At 29.4% G+C, this 24,778-nt stretch overlaps 1 protein-coding gene and 1 non-coding gene across 5 annotated transcripts in view; one reads left to right on the top strand and one right to left on the bottom strand.

Moving 5' to 3' along the window:
- LOC107449406 (zinc finger MIZ domain-containing protein 1) overlaps positions 1-13,754 on the bottom strand; it is a 225,321-nt gene extending 211,567 nt beyond the window's left edge. For 2 of the 4 annotated variants that reach the window (XM_016064919.4, XM_016064918.4), the window contains exon 1: positions 13,340-13,754. The gene's annotated coding sequence lies outside the window, so the exon portion shown is untranslated. Of the gene's footprint in view, positions 1-4,153; positions 4,174-13,339 lie in introns of those variants that run through there. The other 2 variants (XM_043052737.2, XM_071179880.1) reach the window with 2 other exon arrangements.
- Positions 11,090-11,163, top strand: TRNAN-GUU (transfer RNA asparagine (anticodon GUU)). Its single transcript has one exon. It is a non-coding gene; the product is annotated as a tRNA-Asn (tRNA).
- Positions 13,755-24,778: the final 11,024 nt, after the last annotated feature.

Here is a 24,778-nt window from a genome sequence, read left to right on the forward strand (position 1 = left end):
TATATAAAAGGCAGTCATTACAGAACAGCTTGAATAAAACAAACAAGTAAATATGGGTTTCCGACCTAAAGATTCAACTGATTATGAGAATGAAAAGTAGAACAAACATAATTGATTATAAGTATTAATAAGCTTTATTTGAAATCGTGATTGAAGAATATAAAAACGTATGGAATGTCATATACGATTATTGCAGAGATCGTGATTTAATCTAATGATGATCACAAGTGATCATGACCAACCATTATAAGTAATCCTATGATCATGAGTGCTTGTAATCGTAATTCGTGTAATAAATTGTATTTACAGTACATTGCAATCACTCAATATGACTATTTGTAATCACGATTACAAGAGCAATTGTAAAATTTAACCTGAAATTACGATTACAAGTAATTTAGTACTAAGTAATTATTATCTGTAATCGGTTGCATTTGTAATCAACTTTTGTTAAGCGACTACCAGTTTTGATTGAATGCATAGCTTTAATTGAAAGCATAGTTTAATAGCATAAGTGCATAATATGTTAATTGCGTACCATGTATAAAGTAGTCTCACTCAAGGGCAATATCACCCATAAAGTTGAAACTAACACCCCATGAAAAATTACTCACTGTACGGACATAAAGGATGGATCTTAAGCATTATTGGCTGGTTAAAATGGTGTTTGGTAAAAGTTTAAGGGGAAAAAAAACGTTAGGCGAATTCTTTACATGTAAAAAAGTTATGATCGACGTAAGCAACAAGCATAATGAAAGTCAAAATCCCTCTAGGCTCTAGTACCAAGAACTAGTATAGTACTTATACATATAAACTTATATAGAATAGTTGAATAAAATCGGGATCTGCCCTTATTTACTAATCAGAAATCACATGAAAATGCATAGGTGCAAACAGTCGCTTTATTATTTGCATATAAATAAAAGACTATGTACGCTATTTGCTTCTTAAAACGCCATTGTTTAAAAAAAACTTGATTAGAACTCTACTGATTGCATCAATACCTCCTAGAACAGGGATGGCAAACCAATGGCACGCGTGCCATTTATGGCACCCGTCACAATATTTTGGGCACTCCACCGATCACAATTGTTGTTACACTATGAATTGTTATTACACAAATGCTATTACGCTATAAAGCATATGTAACAATTAAATTAAAATTCACAAAAAACAAACAAAATAATGAACAATTATTAATGAAAAAAATTAAAAATTAATGCTAAAAAACAATTATTAACAGTAAAAAACAAGCTAACAATAAATAACTAGCAAAAAAAATCAACAGTCCTGCTTAAACTAACATCTTACAACCTAATATAAGTTATTTGTCATCTAATCTGCAACAACAGAAGTCACACTGATGTTACTTTAAGTTGAATTACTTGTATAACTGAGACATTGCAAAATGTATTTTTTTTTCGATGTAAATAAAGAGTTTTGAGTTGATAGTATTTAGTATTATTCTTTTCCCAATACTCACGGCACGTCTATGACCTCATTAAGCAATTTTTTAGAGAAAATGGCACGTTGGTGTATAAAGGTTCGCCACCCCTGGCATAGAAGATAGGATTAAATTCGTTTCTCTATTGCATATGGCTTATAGTGCTAATTTTGAATCAGAGAAAATGACCAGTCTTTCTGTTGAGTCTTCAGAATAGTGTAGAAGGTAAAATGAAAGAGCTTCTTTGATAACAATCAGTTCTCTTGTGAAATACAAAACTATCTTGGCCAATAGGAGTTTCGATATTTGCTTTTTCACCAGAAGAGTGTGTAATAAAAATAAAGATACCTGCACTGTCCAATACCTACTACAAGATAGAAGGCCTCAGCACGACTTACCATAAACAAGAAATTTGATTCTTTAGTAGTTAAAATGTAATGACATCTTTCTTATTTTCTTTCACTGCGCAGCTAAATAGCCAGAACGTAGTGACATATTTCTTTTTTCCCCTACTGAGCAGTTTATGTTAATAACTTTGGACTACTAAATTGATCCATGCTAAGACCTTCTCTTTTCTAGGAGGTGTTAATTGTACAGTGAAACAAAATAAAAATTTCACTGAGAATAACTTTTGATCAAATGATCAGATTTTCAGTAATAAGTGTGAATTTGATGGTTCCTGGGTAGGGGTAACCTCAAATATGCTATTTATTTGGTGCTAACTATTAATTAAGTTAATCGGACAAAAAAACGAACTTTCTGTGAATAAACATATATTTTTTTATACATATTTGGATTCTCAACCTTCAAAATATAGCTGCAATCTGGAAAATATGGTCCCCATAGTTTGGTCAAGAGAACGATCAAAAATTCAGATCCCTTAACATTCATTTCCTTTAAATTCCATTCAAGGCCTTATCTTTTCTAGGAGGTGTTAATTGTACAATGAAGCAAAAAAAAAAAATTTTTTTTTAGTAGCTCAGCAACGGTTGCTTAGCAACGGATTAAAATTAAGTATTCCTCTCTTAAATTAGTCAATGGGTTATCTTAAAATATTCACTTGCGGCGGCGACTTTGCTGCTCTTTGGGACTATCGCCAAATATATATAACTTATAAGTATACCCACCCCCTATTTTGAGGGTCAAGAATCCAAATATGCAAAAAAAAAAAATTTATTCAGAGAAAGTGCGTTTTTGTGTCTGATTTCGAAACTTAATTAATAGTTAGCAATAAATATTTATCATATTTAAAGTCAGAAACCATTGAGATTGAACGTGAAAATCCTCGTTTGATTTGTTAGTTACCAAGGATTGGTCCAAAAACGGATAAACGCAAGAATATTATACTGGATAATTTAAAGAAGTTTATAATTAATAAGGTTGATATTTAATTATACAATTTTAATGATTTTAAAAAATTAACATTTATTTAAAAAAGAGAAAGAGAGAGAGATAAACATGAATTGCATGTTTTGCACAGATTTTTAGAGATGGATTTGACGGATATGGATTTTCAGATGGTAAAAATATATATTAACGAAGTTTTTAGTACATTTATTAATAATAACATACTATTAATATCAATAATTTTATGTAGAATTTAATTACTTTAGTTGGGTATCCATTGTTTTTTTTTATCAAATTTTGATTATCTATTTATTTTACAATAAATAAACTACATATTCATTTAATTCTATTCATTTGATTTTGTCAGTTTTATAAAGCGTGTGGTGATAAAAATGCCCTGATATACTTGACCTAATATTGACAAACTTACCCTTATATTGACAACAAACATATAATACATATCCGTGGCTAAAAATCTGTACAAAACGGTTCAATCATTTTTCTCTTTCTCTTTTCAAAAAATAACTGTAAATTTTCTAAAATCATTAAAATTATATAATTAAATATCAACCTTATTAATTATAAAGTTCTTTAAAATATGCAGTACAATATTATTACCTTGCGCACATCCATTTTCGGGCCAATCCTTGGCCCGAAAACAACTAATCAAACGCGTTTCAGTAATACCGCAGTAAGAACGCGCTATAATACAAAATCCCTCTATTACATATTTGTAAAAATAACGCTCGTAAAAAAATTATTATTGAAAGATAAGAAAATACGCTGTTATAAATCATAATATGAATTTCTTCTATTTCAAATTACCATGCAAATTAAAATTATTTGTCAATCACCCTTACACCACAACTGGCAATCTCTCATGACAAACTACTGAGAGCGATATACAGGATCAGACATACTGATGATTTAATCGTACCAACATTAATAAATGTAACAGAACTGATAAGCATTATGAAATAAATCTGGTGCAAAAATTGAAAGAAAAACAAAGGAAAGCTAGCGAGGGTGTCTATCGAGTCATTAAAGAATTCAATTAACGAACTTGAATATGAAAAACTCATTTGCACTCAAAATAACACTATTCCGGAAATCGCTCCTTCCGGAATAGTGCCACTATATAAACTACTGTAAATTTAAATTTTTTTTACGCTGCAATTTTCTGTTCCGTTGAAAATTCATAACCCCTTAAATTTAAGAGCTAAAACTTGCTGCTGAAATAATTTCGACACATCTGATGTTTCCAAGGAAAAAAAATGCAATTACTGATAGTGAACCAAAAGAGATTTCTTTGATGCAATGTTTCATAAAAAATTAAAAACGAATTAACTATAACTCGCTTACCTTTTTTAAGTTCCTTACAAATATCTAAAACGATGTACTAGAATAATTGAAGTTAACACTATTGATATTCCCACAAAGACATCCAACCACTAAATGCGCGGATTCAAATCCCAGATCAATTCCACTCCAGGCTATCAGGAGGCGCCAGCATCGACACTACAATTCTAACACGTGTTAAAACTGCACCCGGGAGTTTTATTAGAATTTTTAACTTTCTATGGCATCATCAGCGGCGGCTTAAGGGTCAGTCGAACAAAATAATCTAAAACTATATTCCGCTAAGTCAGCTTAAAATTACCAAGCGTTGCTAAAAGTGTACCTCAGGAGACGTAATTACAGAAACGTTGGGTTACCCCAATTTAAGGCCCTCCTAGAATATGAAACAAACAAATTCATAAAGGATTAAAATAGCGCTGGAGGACATGGTTCCTTCATTAACAGAAGATTGAATTGTTCCACCAATCATTAAAAAGACTTGCAAATGTTAGAGAACATTCTTAATCCCTGGAATACCTTAATAACTCACTGAGGAGTCGGGAACCAAATGGTGACTAATGATACTGTAGTAAAGGAAAAAGTATGTAAGGTCCTGGAGACTAATTATGGCAGATAAAGTTCAAGTTATAATGAAATCCAAGGGAAAGATTAAGGATTTTTACTAAAAAGTGCGCATTGTTCGCTCAAATGTTAATATTAATTATATTTTAGCGTTATGGTGGGAAAATAAACATGGGGAAATGTAATTAGTGTGATCTTCCTTTAATGAAACAAAGAGTAAAAATTTTTTAGTTAAATTTTCTACTGAAGATGTTATTTAATTACATACTTAACTAATTTAATTCTATTACTAGATAAAGTTTTATAATTGTTATTGGTTTATATAATAACAGAGCTTTGTTTGTAAAAAAGAAAAAGATATGGGGTCAATCGGGACTGCAAAGCATAGGTTTTGAAATTGGGCAATAAATTCCTTTTTTCTTGCACAAAGTAATATTTATTTTTTAAAGATTTTTATTTCACTTTCTGAAAATATTTGTAATTTGTATGATATATTTGCTATTAATTAAGCACAAATCATATTTCATTAATTATAAAAAGTGGCCGCTTTTTCAACGTGTCTCATATTAGAAACAGATATAATTAAGGAAAATAAACATAGAAACTTCGGGGTCTACCGCTTCCCCCCCCCCCGAAGTGTCTATGCTTATTTTCCGGCAATAATTTTAAAATCAGGAAAGTTTATTCAGTTTTTCGTTTATTTTTTAATTTTTTTTAATTCTATTTTTTACATTTTTAATGTGTTTTCAATATGCATATACCATTTTTGATGGCAGCATCTCAAATTAGTTCCATTATGTACACTGTTTAACAGAGGAATAGACCCTAGCGTAAGGTTCTTGCTCCATGCAGAAGAAACCAAGACTGTTTTGGTACATTTTCAATTTGCTCTCTGTTTAAATTTTAACATAAAAGCTGGGTCGTCACAAACTTTAAAAAAAAAAGTATGAAGGGAATAACATGCAATTTCAACAGCTTCTTAACAATAGGTAAAATATGCATTTATTCTTGAAAATGCACGCTGTATTGTGTAAAATAGTGATTTTTATATAATTGGAATTTTTGTATGATAAGTTACGATTTGTATGATAAGATGTTTTTTTCATAAATCAATTTTTTTTACCAGTTTTCTAAAATTTTACTATAGAGTTGATGATTTTTACAAGGGGTAGATAAACAATTGTCAAATCTCGTTTCTTGAAATCTATTGTGAAGCGTTTAAATTATTTTTTATTTGAGCCACTTTTTGTGCGTGTGTGTATATTTCACTTTGCTTTATCCATACTTTTTTCCAGTATCTCATTTATCATAATTATTATTAGTATTATTATCATAATCTTAAATAATAAAATGAAGAGTTTGTGCGTCTAATTTAAGTGTTTAGAACCGCTTGAAATTCAGCAATTATCTGGCTAAAGGGCAATCTTAGTCTTCGATCCTAAAAATCGTTCGAAAATTTAAATTTGTTCCCGAGAGCTTTTTTGAAATAATGGAATAACTTTCAAATTGCTTTAGCATTAGCCACTGTTATAATCGTGAAAGATAATGAGAGAAAGATTATATGTAAAAAGTATTTCTTTCAAATTTTTATTTACTCCTGTCTATTTCCATTCTGACGTATAATAATTTCTACTATAAACAGAGAAAAAATCTACGTTAATAACGCTTTTTTGTATTTATTCTTCAATTAGTTTAAAAGAATTAATGTTGAATGATATCCATGTTAAATACGTACTAAATTCAACATTGAAGTAGATATAAGAACAAGAAATATGATGAGAAATTAAAATATTTAAAATAAATTGCAATTTACTTTACGAAATGAACTTTTGTCTTCAAAAACACACGACATCCTTAAAGATTTAACATCTAAGCATTTCATAGAACTAAAATGAAACAAATAACCAAACGATTACAATGAACTTTATTAATTCGATTAAAATGATAAAAGAAAACGATAAACTCATCTAACTAACTAGTAATAAAGCTTTTTGCCATAACGTGACGCTAAAAACGATATGGACAGAGTGTTTCCATTTCGGTGCGCATTGATAAAAAAAAAGTCGCCTTTTTACATGTTTTAGCATTGGAGTAGTAACTCTTTTAATTTAAACAGTAGACAATTCTGTTAATTCAAATATTTTAAAGATAACATCAATGACGTTTGATGGCTTTTCTTCAATTTAATAAAAAAAAAAAAAGAGTTTACTGCACGTTCTTTTAAATGTAACTATTTTTCAATCGTTATATCAAACAAATTCAATGACTAACGTGAGACGAAGGTAGCATAAGCGAACTAAGTCATCAAATTAGAATTTCTGAAACTTTCTGAAAAGTGTTTATTTTATTTATCGTTGTAATTTTCACCTGTAACGTGTTTCCATAAAACAAAATAATTTAAAATCCACGGCAATTGAAATTAACAACAACAAAAACAATAAATAAAAAATATTATTTACTAAAAATCAAAACCAATGGAAAATTAGTACTAAACCGTTTAGAAGCAATATTTACCGAAAGTAAAATATTGCCATACTATTATTGGCACCAATGATGCTTGATTAGTTTTTGTCGTCATACCCTTATTGACGCTAATGATGCTTAATTAATATTGGTAATAAGCACTGTTGTTATTATAGTAATTGGTTTAGTCTTAATAGAAATTTAATGTATACATAGTATATTAGCATATTTGACATCGATTAAAACTGCACCAATACTGTATTTTAATATAGATACGTTGGAAATAGAATTTTTACTTGATAAAATTGCTTGATTTTGGAAATTTTGATTATCATAGCATTTGCACTTTGGGTAATGTGACAATTTACTCCTTTATTTATATCTAATCTTTTAATAGCGTCGTTTTCCAGTTAAGGACACTGACTCATATCTTTTGTAAGATGAAGACCTCATGAAGAAGAAACCGCTGCAGGGGGTGGCCGTTCTTTAAACTCACATACTGCATCAGTGTTACCTCATGTCACTCCAGAACGGTCCTCCAATATTTATTGCCTCTTGGACAACAGGAAGTCAATGGTGTAAAGCTCGTGATCGATTCCAGTTTTTTCACCCAGCTGGGCAGTTTCTTTAATTGGGGAAAACAGGTGATGAAGAAAACCCTTCCCCAAAAAAATCAACAGTTAAAGAACGTATCCTGGGGAGAAAGTGGATGGAATGAGGAAATGAATTTGTGAAGATAATGTGTATAAATTTGCGTTTGATAACGACAAAAGGGGGTATTTCTGCAAAACCACCTGCAACCTCAAAGTGTGACAACGCAGATACCTCATCACACTTCCTTCAGTTTCCTGTTTGTTGCCTTCAATCAGAAAAACAGTATCCGGACATTGGCTGAATTGGAAAAATAGACTTCAACAATTAAAAACTCTTTTATCACACTATAGTTGAACGAACATTTCATAATTGTTTCATTTGCTTTTGCCAAGCATCTTGTAGCCATACAATGTTTTTTGAAATACTAAATTATGATTTCTTTAATGTACAATACTTGTAATTCTCAACTTGCACTTTAATTAATTGCTATAATTAATAACTGTAAATAATATATATTTCGTAATAATTTATGTTTTACACTCATGATATAGTAGTGTTATTATATATTTTTTATTATTTTTTTATATCATTTGTAAATCCTTATATTCATGAATATCAGAACTTTTTAATTATCCTATGATTTATTTTAATATTTAGTAATAACGAATCCTTTATCCTCATTTTGCGTTTGCGTTCTTCTTGACCTATCCATAACATGTCCATGTTTTTAATTCAAAAGTAGGCTTAAACAGAAAATATTCTACCGCTTGCTTGTAGATTTGTGAACGCACGCCAACATAACGTAACGTACGGAATCTAACGGAAATTTGTGAAATCTCCCTATTAAATAAATAATAAACAATATATTTCAAAGCACTCGATCACAAACCCACTTATCACTAATTCTTCCACCTCCTATGAAGTTAAAAAAGCTGACACGTAGAACATGTGTTCCTTATAATAATAATAATGAGACAAAGAGAAAAACTTTAAAAAAAAATTAATAAATAAATAAAATAAACCATTTAGATATTTTATAAATATCGAACTTTTTAGGATATTTTAATTGACAGAAAGGCAAAATAACAAGTTTTTTCAAGATAGAAGTCTCAAATTCGAACCACGAGTTTCACATATAAGCAGAGTCGCCAATTGGCTGCGCTTTGCAAAAATATTTTTTAATTTTTCATTTTAATTTTACGAAATTTAAGTTATTTTTAGTCTAATATTTTTCATTTTACGTAATTTTTCCACCACCACATATTAAAAATTCAAAGAATCATATTAAATGCTACTTTACTGCATTTATCTCGTGGTTTCTCTTATGATGAGTAGGCGTTATTATCCTTATTTTACAAGTTTTACTATTAAATTCGCTATCAATTTATTAAAACTTTTAAAATTTATTTTTTATTTTGATATTTGAATTTAGGTGGATGTAACCCACAGTCTAGGGCGGTGGGAGGATATTCCCTGGATATATGAACACAAAATATATGCATACTGATACATATAATCTAAAAGAAATGGCTTTAACATTCAATATATACATTCGAAAAGAAATGGCGGCCCTTACAAAGTAGTTTTCTAACTTTTCCATTAAATTAACTTAAAATTGAGGGCTCTTACCCCGTAGGCTTGAAATTCATAAGTAAAAGTCTTTTTTTTTTTTTATCATTTCTCAGGTAATCATAAAAAAATATTAGAACTTATAGAGATAAAAAGCTAAATTCCTTTTATCAGAAAATAAATCTAAAATTAATTAAAGCGGAAGAAAAAAAACATTTTGAAGAAAGAAATATAACTTGATTTAGAAGATTGCTTATATATAATATTATTATGTATATTATATACACATATTACTTATTCGCATACCTTTAAAATGTATATGACTTAGTGGCTAATAACTCAATGATTATGTTATTAAGAAATAAATTAATATTTTAAAAGTTACTTAAACTATTATTAAATACAATTTTATTTAGATTTCAATTTAAAAAATAAATAAATAAATATAAAGCATTTTTATTTATATTTTTATAAATATTTTTTATTAACAAAAGATTGTTAAACATATAAAGAAAAGGTAAGCACAAGGTAGTTCTTGACCGATAGAATATTTGGAATGCAACTCCCTACCTCGTAAAAAAATAATAAATAAATATCAATAACAAATAAAAAACATTCTTAGTAAAATTTATATATATATCTTTAAAAATCATTTCTATTTCTTTAAAGAATCAATTTATTTGTGTAAATTTTATTAATTATTTTCAATAGTTCTTTCTAGACACAATTATAATTCTATGCTAACATTTATAATATTTGCCTAAAAGTGTAATTATCCATACTTTTATAGAGGGGGGAGGGGAGTAGGAGCAGTGGTGGTTTTCTATGTTTGTAACTTCATTTTGACTAATTTGTTTACTAACTCGTCCAGCATTTAATTCTTTTCTTTCTTTCTTTTTTTTTCTGTCGAAGATTAAGTGAAATATGTGCTGACAGTGACCATAAAGAATTATAAAATGCTATTTCAAAGAAAATACTCAAAAATATGTTTGTTTGTTTTTATGATGAATTGAATGAAAAAAAAACATTTCATTATCGATAAAAATCACTTCGTCAATTATAAACTTTTTTAAAAAAACTTTGTTTTTTACATATTTTGTTACATACGATATTCTCGAATTGCATTAAAGTGAATAAATTTTCATATTTTGGTTTTCACATTTTTTTTTCATATTTTGGTCTTTATAGTTTAGTTTTACATATTTCGGTTTTCAATTGTATGCATGACTTTACTAATTCATTGGGATAAAAAAAAAACTAGCTGTAAAATTAAGACAAAGAAACAAAAACAATACAAACAAGAAAAAACCCATTTGCTTCTGATCAAATTTTGTCCATTGCTGCAGACCACATGTTTGTGGACAAAATCTACGATCGTATTTTTAAAACGAAACATGTTTGATAAAGTCATTAAATTTTATGCGACTAGTAAGATCCAGTTTTAAAACCTATAATTCACGTAGCAACTTTATATGTTCTGAGTTTTATTCACAAATAGAAAACGGAAATTGTACTTTGGTAAGTGAAAAATTATTCCAAAATAAAATAGTTATATTCTTTGTTTTTACTCTAAGCGTTTCATAGAAATTTATAAAATTTGAATTACTTTATGTGACTAATAACAAAACAAACTTAAGTAACGAAATTAGAAACAGAAAATATTTAAGATAATTTAAATTCATCTAATGAAACAATAGAGAAACAAGGCTTAATGAAACTTGATATATAAATATAAAACACATTAACCGACAAGCCTCCGTGGCGCAATTGGCTAGCGCGTTCGGCTGTTAACCGAAAGGTTGGTGGTTCGAGCCCACCCGGGGGCGAGAAATTTTTTTTATATTTTTGCATCTACAAATTATATTAAAATTTAACCTTTAATACTAAAATACACAAAATATGAACTATCGAGAAATAAAGAAGAATGAGTTAGAAAATCAAGCTTTAAAAAAGAAATCACAAGGCTTCAATTTATACTTGAGGAAATCAAAATATTTCTATTGACAATTATAACTAGTATATATGGTATTTTGAAAAAGTAATTCAGTAAAGAAAAGTAATTCAATTTATCAGATGAAGATTCCAAGAACTTGTAAAATTAAATATTCAATAACTTCATGAAATTTAGCTGTTCTGTTATTCTAAAACCAATAAAAATATTTCAACTGATAGACATAGTTTGAAATTGTGGTTTAATACAAAATTTTCCAATTATAATAAAGTTACCTTTAAGAAATGACAGTCAGTGAAAGTGAGATACAGAAAAATCATCTATGCAGTTAAAAAATTTCAATAACGCTTTTTTTATGTATGGATAAAGGAATTTATAGCCAGTAATTGATTCAAACAACAAAACTATATTATGCATAATAAGCTCCCATTACATCTCATAACATTTAGAGCTGTTCATTTCCTTTGAAGAATTGTAAACAAATTTTAGAGAAAAAAAGTACAACAAAAATTAAAAATAATTATTTAAAATTTATACAAAAGTAGGCTAAATAAATTAAAGGTGATGATTACAAACAAAATATTTCACTTGATAGAATTAGACTAATACATTTTACTTAAAAGACATTTACAATTTATAAAAATAATTAGTTATTAGTTAAACTAATAGATATAATATTTTTAATTATTATATTAGATATAATATTTTTAATTACATAGTTAAAATATTTTTAAATATGACACCTGTTGCTTTTCGAATTTATTTTTATAGCATATATGTTTTAAATCATTAGAAATTCCATATGTAAATATAAATACAGTAATTAGTTCTTATTTAAGCTATATATAAATGAACAATTACTATAACTATAATATATTATAGATCATATTAGATAAATTTTGATTTTCATGAAAATCAATTATATGTATAATTTTTGTTGTTGTTGTTTTCCTTTTTAAAATCAAGATTTCTCATCATAATGGAAATTTCTTCTTTTTTACTAATAATAAAATGAAATAAATATTACAATTTATGATCTTTAACCAGAGGCAGTACAAGAATTTAAATGAGCATATCTTGATATAATGCTCAATAAGGATAACAACAACAATTGTCATGTTGTTACACCATGCAGTTTAGTTACATTTTTTCTTATAAATTATTTTTAATACATAAAAGTATTTTTCTTTTTTTAAAAAAAGAATCAATAAAAATAACACTTAACTGTAAAATCTGAAAAAATCTACTTAGTTCAATTTTTAGGGAACCAATAAAAATTTTCATTTAAAAAAAAAAAAAATTAAAAACCTTCCTATTTATGAAATATAGTTGCAAATGTCAAGAAATCCAAGCACCAAACTTAGATTTAAATATTAAAAACACCTAAAAGTACTCAGAAATGAGATTAGATTTTATAACCAAGACTGAGATTTTAAAAATGCAGCATGCATAGAATATGACAGTATCATAGTTGACATTTATATCATTTTAAAGCAATTTAATTAAAAATTACTTGTGAATCATGTTTATAATGTTAAGACGGAAATCAATCGAACACGTTCAAAAAAAATTTTTTTTTAGTTCTAATTGAGAAAGACCAAATTACATTAGTATCAAAAAACGATAAAATATACTTAAATGACACAAATAAATAATGAAAAAATAATAATTTCACATATAAATTTTTAAAAACATAATTAATAAGGTTTGATAAATTTTTTTTAAATCAAAACAATTATTTTAATATACAACAAATCTCTCAATAAAAATATAGTTCATCGGAATTAAATTCTGTAAATAAAACTCCCACGTGCGCAAGAACAGCAAGAGCTGATTCCAAAACAAAAACAATCCCCAGTCAGCGTTTAAATATAGAAACATGTCCCAGAGCAGGCCTCTTTAAATTGGCGATTAAATGATAGTTATCAATGATATAATCGGAGCGATTTTTCCCGCCAAATTAAAAAGTACTCTTGAAAAAAAGCAAAATATATTTAATCATGCATTCAAATCAAGCAGATCAATAAAATATATTATCAATCTTAACTTACCTAAAATATTATTTTATGACGACAGCTAATTCCACCGGTTCAGAAGCTCGGCGTGATTATTAAGTACTATCACACATAGGTTAAAGCGAAATCCAAATAAACGCGCCAAGAAGATTAATCCAAGCGTCTCATATCACGGCAACGCGATACATTCAATTAGATTTAAAGAGTTATCAACGAAACTTGACATAACAATTCTCAATTGTCACAAAAGTTAGGATTCGGCGAGCATTTGAATTATAAACAACCATGAAGATTTGAGAACTGGTTTCGGTTTGTAATCGTTAGAGGGCGCTGCGCAACAGCAGACGAAATCCTATGGTAGATTTAGGGGTTGTTAGTTTTTGATTTTTTTTCTTTTCATACTACTACTTGCCCTGCAGCTTTTGTCTACTAGCCGCGCCAAAAGAGGTCTAGTAAAACTTCGCCAAAATGAGTAGAGGTCAACACGTGAGGTAATATTTGGCCTTGAAAATTAAATAGGAAAGGGAAGCTGATGTGGGTCAATATAATTTCGCCTTAAACAATAGAATAAAACCAAAGTTTTCCAATACTATGAAATATCTCCATTAATTTACAACGATCACTCCATGATTTTTCCATTTAATGCTTAAAAAGACTTAAATAAAGTACCCATTAAATGACAGAACACTCAAAATCTAGCTTAATTGGAAGGCCGAAAAGGTGTAATTTTTTATAAAATATTGTTGCAATTGTTTGGCCCTTATGTAGAACTTATGAGAGATGATTTTTTTTTTTTTTTTTTTACATTTAGAAAAATTTAATATTCTAAATGCACAGATTTTTGAACTATCGTAAAAGATGTTAGTTAATTACCTAGACATTAATTTTTTTTTACAAAAAAAATATTTTTTTTTCTTTAAAAAATACATAAAATACTATCGTAAGCTGTACCATAGACGATCCGAATTTAAAAAATGTAGATAAAAGATTTAAATAATTGGTTGTTACTAAAGAGAAAAAAACTATAGTCAAGTCACAAAATCAGGTTTGTTTTAATGTACGAAATCGTTTTTAAAAAAAGTACTTAAGTCATGAGATTAAAAAGAATTGTGTTTATTTCTTCGCAATAACGTCGATTGTAAGATAAAATTCATAAGAACATGTGATTTGTAATGTTAATCTAAATTGTGTAAATAGTTACAATCTTTTCTTATTTCTCCTTCTCTTTTTTTTTTAAAAAAAAAAGAAGAAAAATATCGCATTTTGCATTGCCGCGTACAGATGTAATATGCATTAATGATAGATTTTAAATAGCGTTTGCACACACGCGAACTCGATAACTTCTTCAATTTTCATCCAATTTACATAAAAATGTAATCAGATCAATATAAAGAATGTAGTTTCCGTTGCAAGTAGTATTTTTCTACTGTATTTTCAGATATTTTTTTTTATTTTTATGTTATATCTTGAATTTATGGCTTTTTTTAATCGATATTAAACGATCTGTTAAAAATCGTTTAAAAAAATAATAATTCTATGCTCACACACAGAATGCACTATTAAACATAAAAGTATATCGGATAATGATAAAATAAAATAAAAATTAAAACATCGTTTTTAAAATTGGCAACAAAGTAGAAAATAATTCTACGTTTGTCACACTTTGAAAATCGAATATTATAGACCGTAGCAAGAAAGATTCTGATCAAGTATGTATTTTCTCCCTTTACATGCCAGACAGACAGGGCATGTAATTATTTATTTAGAAATATCCTAAAATTACAAATTGAGCAATGCCTCATACTTTGTTTTTCATGGAGAAAAATTTATAAAACAAAGTTCACTTTTTCTTTTAAATTCCACAAATCATGCTTATTTTCACTAAAAAAAATTACCTCACTTGCTGTGTATAAAAAGAAAAAAAAATGTAAGTGAAAAAATTGAAATAGAGAGAGTGACCTTTATAAATACTCTAATTTAACATCTGCTTAAAATTTAAAAAGAAATTTGACTATGTTAAGCATGTGATTCTTTAATTTGTTTAAAATTACTACTTAAGTAAAATTACTGCTTAATATTCATATTCTCTTTCAATCCAGTGAACTGTCTGATCGTAAGATACGGTTAATCGTAGATCACCGAAGAGTAGATCAGAAAACGAGTAGGTGACCACTTTAATCAGCCTGCGAAGGGACCAGGGTTGCACGGTATTGGTCCTAGTTAAATTGCTCAACCGTGAAGTGTCCGACTTCCAGAACGGGAAAACCATCCCTTCAGCAGATAATCAAATTCGTGATGGCATGTCTTCGGATCATCCTCAAGGATGTTTCCCAGACTGTCGCCAATAGCCCATTGTTAACAAAGTTCTACTACTACAACTTCATACTTCCTTCCACTGTTTTTTTTTTTTTTTTTTCCAATTCGAGGAGAGGCAACAATAAATTTCTTTAAATGAATAGTTTCATTCATTTAGGTCACGGGCGTCGTAACCAGGGAGGTGATCTCCGAGTGGTCCGACCCCCCCCCCACATACACCTACGCTCACAGTACTTGCGAAATTAGGGTTCTTTGCTTTGATTACTTTGATTACATCTTTATCTGAGCCGTGATGGGTCAGGGGAGCGCTCGTCTCCCAATGTGGTGAGCCGGGTTCGAATCCCAACGATAGCTGGTAGATACGAATTCCGCATCCGGCTTGCACCGCCCACAGTGCTGACGTAAAACATCCTCTGTAGTGGACAGATCATGGGTTAGAGTCCCCTTGCCGTCAGGATAACCGTGGAAGGTTTTCGTGGTTTCCCCCTCCATGTATCGCAAATGTGGGTTAGTTCCATCAAAAAGTCTTTCACGAAGGCAAATTTCTCCCAATGCTTGTTTCAGGAGTTCCCTTGTCTTCTGGATTAGGTTCAAAATTACAAGGCTACGGAGTTGAACAGTAGAAGTCGTGTACTCAAAACAATTAGTTCGGATGTTCAACGACGGTTATAAAATAAAATATATCTATATCTTTTACTCTTTACCTATATCTTTTACTTTTCTTCTCTCCCTTTTTTTACATAGTGCAACTTATTACATTATTATTAAAAGAAAATTAATTTAATTAATTAATTAAAATACATTAAAAAAATTAAAAAAAAGTGTTTAAAAAACTGCAAGAATTGTCAGTGTTATTAGCCTTTCCTTCAATAATCCTTCTCTTAGCACAATTATTTTTCTCCATGCACTTAGCTGATTAGGATTGATTCTAAAGCATAGCTTAATTTACAAACAGCACCAGAGAAGAGTCATTTGATACCTCAAAAATAGCTGCCTCAGTTTACGTTATGGGAAAATGTCCTTCGCATTTTGAAATAGTCTTCATCGCATTTCGAGAATCCTGTGTCATCTTTTAAAAATGTCGGACCATCTCTTTGTTGGCTATCTATTCATAAATTGTCTCAAACAGGCAATTATCTATAATTTCTAGGAAAACAGATGTATTAAGCTTTTGGGGAACTAAGTAGGGAGAGACATTTTCTATTTTTTGGTAATTTTGCCAAGAGACTTTCTCTGACATTCTAAATCTTCTCATACAAACGCTCACATTTCTATTCCACCATCATTTAAATTAGCGATTTCCAGCCATTTATTAAAATATATCTTTTGATTACATGAACTCATTTAAATAAATCTATTTCTTGGGAGGTAAGTTAATGCTTGTATTAAATTACGTCATACAATTATAATTGTCTGTTTATGTACTGTCTGAGTTTTATGTTTTATAGTTTATATACCAAATTTATGTATATAGTACATTAGTTCATGATTTTACCGTTCATTTTTTGCCATAAATTTATATTTAACGCAAGGATTTTGCTCTTATTTTATATTTATGAAATTAATGTAACGTTTAAATTTGTAAAACTATAAATCAAGACTTAGATTTTTTAGGACTTTTTAATAGCTTTGTTTCCATTCATAAATTAAATATCACGTTTAATTTTATAAAAAATTTGCATGCAATTTAATAAAAAATTTTGCATATAAATATATTGGTAATTTATATCCAAATGCAAAAAATTAACATTAATTTACATTTTATAATTATTTAAAAGAACGAAGAAATATTTCAAATGCCAAAGTTTTATCAAAGAAATCCATATGATTTTATTACACTCATTAATGAAAACTGTAATGAAAAATTATTTTTAAGAATTGGATAATTTGTTAAATGTAACTGGTGCACGTTAAATCCTCCATGCTCCGATAACAAATCATACTTCTTGGAGATTGATCGTGAATTGGAGATTGATCGTTCAGGTCAAAATTACGATCTATGGATGTATGAATGAGTATACTTTATAAACGCGTTTTGACGTGTATGTAGCTGAAGTCGTAGGTCATAGATTGCGGCACTGAAAAACTAGAAGGGCACACTCTGCCTTAAATACGCTTGGTTTCATTAAACAGGATCACTGGATTGGCAAGTGGCATTAGCTTCAACAACATGGATATTTTGTTGCCTAACCCCAGTGGGTATTAAAGTTTTTCCTTTTTTTAAAAATATTTTTTGTTTTGGGGGGGATTTAGTTTTGCAACTTAATGACAATGTTTCAGACTTAGGCCGGAATAGCCTAGTTGGTAGAGCAACGGACCCATGTCCAAGAGTTCAAGGGTTCGATCCTCGCCGGCCGAAGACTCCCCGTGTAGTAAATGGTGACTGATGCACGTTAAATCTGTCGAGTCGGAAAATCCCCCGTGTTGCCATAAAAAATCAATACCTCTGGGGGTACTGATCCAGAAGTTTCATAGTCTTCTGGATGGGTTCAAAATGACAAGGCTACGGAGTTGAACATTGGTAGTCGTAAACCCAAAATTAGGTCGGCTGTTCAACGACGGATATAAAATAAAATAAAATGTTTCAGATTAAAAAAATACTTTTCCTTTTAAGAAACACTGGGTTAGAATTACACTTTATTACTGAAGAACTATTATCTTTTCAGACCACTATGTTGAGTTCTCATCGAACTCATTTGCAGACATTCTAATAGTTTTTCTTTCTTCCTGTTAAGAAAATGTCCTATACGTTTTTTCAACTCAAAATTACGTTATTTGGTCAAAAAAATTCTGAATTGCATCAGTTGAACTATTTTTCAGTTTTGAATCGTACTTATACCCTCATAGCCATGTTCGAAGTCGCGGTTATTTAACCTTTGTCACTGTCAGACTTCAGACTATTTGAGTTCAATCGAGACCTGATGTTAAATTGAAATTTTGCGTTTGATTTACCGCTGCTGAAATCTAAATTTTAAAAAAAGAATTTGATACTCAGTCAATTTTTAGGAAAATATTATAATAAATTATGCTGAACTTATGTATGCGTTTGGTTTGCATATTTCAGTATGGAATGCATATTTTTGTGTCACATTGTACACCCTTTTTTTTCATGCGCAATTTCTTAATTATTTTGTTTTTATTTTTCTAAATGTACATTTAGAGCCATGTCCAAAATAAAAAGCTTCCAGATGATTTGATTGTTAGGCTTTTAAAAATTTAAAATTTGATCATCATCGCAATAAATGATATCTGGATTAAGTAAATTACCAAAAAAAGAGCCGTTATTCCACGTTCTTATTACAATGGTTAGGAAAAAAGCGAAATAAAATTTTATTTACGGTTTTTTACTGTAACTTTCACGAACGAGTTTTTAGAACCCATGCACAGAAATTTTATTTTTAGGTGTATAGAATAAAAGGAATAAACAAAACGATGAATAAATCACTTGATCAACGAATAAACGACCTAGAATGTCAACGAATTAATGAGCGAAGCAATAATTGAGGATTGAGCAATTGAAGAGGATTGAGCAAATCAATGAATGAGAGAAATCATCAAATAAATAAATCAACGAATCAATATATATCTTCAAGAATCAACGGATCCGTGAATCAATAATACAGCGAATTCTCGACTGATAAAAGCTAAATAATTGAAAAAAGCAGAATCCCTGCTTTGTTGATTTGCTGTTTGAGTCAGCCACATTAGTTTGATGATCCGCAAATTGATTCGATCTTTTATTAATTCATTGTTCAGCGGGTTCATCTATTTACTCGTTCTTTGAGCAAATAAAAAACTCAGCAATGGGAGCGTTGTAAACTTGTTGATTCAATCATTCATAGAAAAGCTCATTTATTGATTTCAAGATTCATATATTCTCTCATTTTTTTATTTTCTAGTTTTTTTACTCGTTGATTTATTGTCTCGTATGTACACGTTGATGATTGTCTCTCATTCATTGATTTGGTGATTTGTTTAATTTTTTTAATTAATTTATTTTTTTTAAAAATCAAATACTGATTTTTAGATCTTTTTATTGACCGATGAGTTTTTAAACTTACTTGAGTAAGTCTAATAGGATACTCGAGTAACCCTAATACGGGTTAAGTAAGTCTAATACTTTTTCATTATGCATATTGTAAGTTCTAACTGAAAATTGCAATAAGTGGCCTAAGCAAAATTTTACTTCGCGTCTTTGTAATAAAAAAGTTTAAGTACGATTACGCCTAGATATTTCTCAGTTTTAGTAACGCGTAAAAACAGATTTATTGAAATAATCGAAATGAAATTGAACACCTGATAATGTATCAAATGGCAGTGAAATTCGAAAAATTGTTAACTGACTTAATTGCTATGTTACTTCTATTTTAAATACGGTGAAGCTCTAAAACGACAGAATTATCAACTCTGCATATCGCTCATGGGCTGCAATAGTGGCAGAATTAAAAAAACACGCATTTTGGACTAAGAACAGGTGTAAGTATGAAAATACACATTCTTTCAGCAGCAATACTAGCACAACTCATAATTCAACTTGAAGTTAATCTTCGTTTAAGCAAACTAAAGCATTTCTTACGCATTTTGCTTAGCAATGAAAACTTTAAACCCACTTGTCTCAAAACTTGATTTTTTGAGTTGTGCCGCTATTGCAGCCCATGAGCGATATAGTAAGCTACGAAAAGGCTCTAATATAAATAAAACAATCTCTGTGAAGCAAATACTTATGCTTTAACTGAGAGAGAAGTGATAGACAGATAAGAGAGTCATACACATCTTTGAAATAGATATAATTTATCTACAAGAGACTTACACCAATAGGAATGATCTGCATTAGATAATAATGCATATGATACCCCATTCCGAAAATAATAGTGACATTTATTTCTTTATTTATCAACTCTTAATTTCTTATTTATTTTTCAAGGGGAAATTACAGCTGTGCATTTTAAATAATAGAATGAGTCATGTACAAGTCTACGATTAAAAAAAAAAAAATAGAAAGCCATCCATATTTTTAAATTTTCTTTTCTCTGTTTGTCCCCCCCCCCCATCAATCTTTTGCTTGCGGTTGGGGTTCATCCTAGGTTAGGGTACATCGAATGAACCAGTATGGCAAGCTTCACCAGTAGAGTGGGTCGAATAAAAAATAAATTTTTTAATTTCGAATAGGTAAGAATTATTGCTGAGTATGAATTGGTAAGAATTATTGCTGCTTTCTGGTAAGAATTATTGCTGAGAAAGAGTACATTTGGTTTTCGTATAAATCCCATTGACTGATTACACTGATGAAAAAGCTATTTTTATCCGTTGCGTGGGATCTTTTAACTGATGTTAGATATTTTCAGGTTGCTGATTTCAAATCTGCAAGCGGTTCCTCCCTTCAAGCTACAGTTTTCTCTTCAAAATAATAATTTTAGTCTATTTTTTATCAAAATGTGCAAGTTTAAAAACTTTATATATAACAGGGGGTGGCGTAAATGTTGAAACAAATTCCTTGGCGAGTTAGAACTCATCATCGAGATTAAAACAGCATAGGTGGAAAAGTCGTAGTACGCCACTAAGGCCACTACCCTATCATCACCTGTTCAGAATCACACACATAAACAGTTCATACTAGGGAAGTGCTCCTAGCTGCGTATGTCGACGTTTAATCCTGCTGATGCGAGCCGCGATGGCTCAGGGGATAGAGAGTCCACGTTCCAATGAGGTGAACCGAGTTCGAATCCCAAGATGGCTGGTCGATACGAATCCGCATCCGGCTTGCACCGAGATGCGGGTTAGTTCCATCAAAAAGTCCTCCACGAAGGCAAATTTCTCCCAATACTCGATCCAGGAGTTCTCCCTTGTCTTCTGGATTGGGTTCAAAATTACAAGGCTACGGAGTTGAATATTAGTAGTGGTAAACCCGAAAATTGGGTCGGCTGTTCAACGACTGTTATAAAATAAAATAAAATCCTGATGATGTGCCCTAACTCCCCTAGAAGTTTGCTTGAAAATTTACGCGATCATTTCTTACACATAACGTTTTAAAACTTGGATATTTCGACAAAAAATAGGCTTAAAATATCGTTTTAAAATAGAAAACTGTAGCTGTAGTGTTTTAAAAAGAAAACTTGGAGAGAGGAGAACCGATTGGAGATTTGAAAGCAGCAACGTGAAAATATTCAAGGTCCGCTAGAAGATCCCACGCAACAAAAAAAAAATTTTTTTCCCAGTGTAATCAGTCCGTGAGATTTATAGGAAAACCAAATGTACATTTTCTGAGTAGAATTGTAAAATCGATTGAATTAAAATTTAGAGAAAAAAAACTGCATATACACTGTCAAGCTGAGAAGCGTATTCAAAATAAGAAATAGTTTTATTTATTACCCGAAACATTTCGGTTGTAATAGATTTTTTGGACGAAAATCCCTTCTGAGTGATATCAAATGTTTTACTTGAGAAGAAAAGAAAAAAGATACCTTTCTATTCACTGTATATTTTCAAACATTTTAGAATAGCGATCGATGTGTAGTAACATCAATTATGCAGGTTATAATGTAATGTATTCGCTTTAACATGATTTCGTAGAATCGTTTTCAAAAAACGAAGTTTTAGAGGTTGACAATTAATACTTAAATGAGGAACAAAGAAAAAAAAAGTTTTCAAAATTTAACTAATCGCTATTGAGGAATACGAAGGTCAATTCATGAAAGACCTGTAAGATTGCTGGAAGAGACAAAGAGAAGTTCTAAGCATTTCAGACTTCTGAGATGGTCAGTTTTTGCTAGCGTAGTTGCTGAATCCCAGCCGACAATCCGGGGTGTGTAGGGACAACTGTCGTGCAATTGAAAAAAAAAGAACGTTAGTGCTTCGAGAAAAATTTCGTTAAAAGGATTTAACAGCTATTTTTTTCCCCTTATTTTAATACTATCGATTCCAAATATTTCAAAATTGGTAAACAGTGCGCCAAAAAAAAATTTAAAAAAATACGGACTATCCCGACTAATTTTTGATCTAATGATCGGATCTTCTCAATCTTAATGGCTCGTGAGGGTGGCCTCTAATATGCTAACTAATTAGCACAGACAATATCTTAAGTTACGAAATCAGAGACGAAAACGTACTTTCAATGAATAGACATACCTCTTTTTCGTGGATTCGGATTTCTGACCCCCGAAATATAGGGGGTAGCTGCAATCTGGGAAATATGGTCTCAGTAGATTTGGTCAGGAAAGCGCTCCAAATTTTGAACCTCTTTATGTTCATTTTTCTTTTTGCATATTTCGCTATACCTCTTGAACTTTTTAAGCGAATTGAAAAAAATATTTGCACACCGTTATAAATTTCGTTTATCCAAAGACAATTCCATGCAAAAAAAATAATTTTTAGTAAGTATTTATTATTATTTTATTTAATAATGGTCGAAAATTTTTGAATTGTAAGGTCTAAAATTTTTTTTCCACCATTTTAAAGTATGTAATTTTAAATGGCAAAGTACTAAATTTGTGCACAATCGATTGAATAGTTGCCGAGAAATTGAATTTTAAATATCTTACTTCTTTGAAATTCAATTTCTCCGGAATTATTGAACCTATTTTGCTCAAATTTTGTATTTTGCCAAGTGAAATTATATTCAAAATTAACAATTTACAATTCGAAACTTTTTCGACCATTATTAAATAAAATAATAAAAAATAATAAATATTTACTAAAAATAATTTATTGCATGTAATTATTTTTGGGTAATTTAATCTTTAATCCTTGGAATCAATAGTTTTTTAATACTTTTCTTGCATTTATTTCCATTGTTTTTGTTATTTCCTTTGCACTTCTTAATAATATTTTTAAGATTTTCATCCTCAAATTATCTAAAGAAAAAAGAAAAAAACGGACGTATGGTGAAACAATTTTATTTAATTATACTGGCAATATTGTATATATATGTAGGAAATTCAGTCAACAATTAAATCATTAAATATTTCAGATTCCTTTGACACAAAATTTTTATTGAACTTGCTTTTGATACTTTTTTTTCATTATCTTGTATTAAATAAACAAGTGAAGAACAGAATATTTTTCATTTTAATAATTTATGGCTATGAAATACAGTATGTAACACGGTGTCTTTTTTTGAGTTAAAGATAAACTCTTCCAAACACTGCTTCTGAAGTTTTTTTATTTATAAAGAAAAAGAAAATTATGCTAAAAAAAAAAGAAAGCTCAACTGCAATTTTGTATAAGATTTTGTACATATCAGTCAAACTAAATAAAGCCCTACCCCAAGAAAAAACACAATAAATCAAATAATTTTCTTAAAAAAATATTTATTTTATATAAAGCATAATAATAAATAAATAGTTAAAATATTTCAATAAAAAAAACGAAAAAATTCGGATTTTTTATCAAAAATTCTAAGAAGTGTTCTGCCTCAAATGCAAAATAAAATAGGATTTTTTTATGGAAACCCCAATTAAGATAACCTTAATCCTTCGACGCAGAATTTTTATTAAACATGTTTTTTATAATTTTCTCATTATTTGGTAATAATTTAGATTTTAAAAAAATATTGAAAAATATAAAAGTGAAAATATATAAAAGTGAATAATATATAAAAGTGAAAAATATAATATTTAGCATTTTAATAATTTATAGTTATGAAATACAGCATGAAACACTGGTGTTTTTTTCTGCATTAAAAGCAAGCTCTTCCAGGCACGGCTTATTTCCTAACAATAAAGTTAAAAAATACCAAAATATATTTTTGCTTGTAATTAGAGAGAGAAGAAAAAATATATGAAAGAGGTCACCGGTGTTCCGTCTGCGTCAAACAGTTAAATTTTTCCAAAATAATAACTGTGGATCCGGAATCAGGAAATTTTAATCCCTCACTGGAACATACTTTCACTCAAGTAAGATCAAGGCGATTAAAATGAACTAGTGGGCTGCGCCACCTGCTCGCTAACGCTCGCCAACCCCCGAAAATTGCTACGCAATCTTATATGGTTTGCTTCGCAAACCAAGCTCGCTTCGCTCTCTACTAACTTAGGTACATTGCAAATGCACAAAATTCTAAGAATTCAAAACAATCATGCATGTAACAACTTTTTTTTTTTTAAAAAAATTACATCTTTTTAGTAAATACTAAGTCAGAATAAATTTGAATTCAAATAAATGACA

The sequence above is a fragment of the Parasteatoda tepidariorum genome, chromosome 4, assembly GCF_043381705.1.
Source record: "Parasteatoda tepidariorum isolate YZ-2023 chromosome 4, CAS_Ptep_4.0, whole genome shotgun sequence".
Lineage (NCBI taxonomy): Eukaryota > Metazoa > Arthropoda > Arachnida > Araneae > Theridiidae > Parasteatoda > Parasteatoda tepidariorum.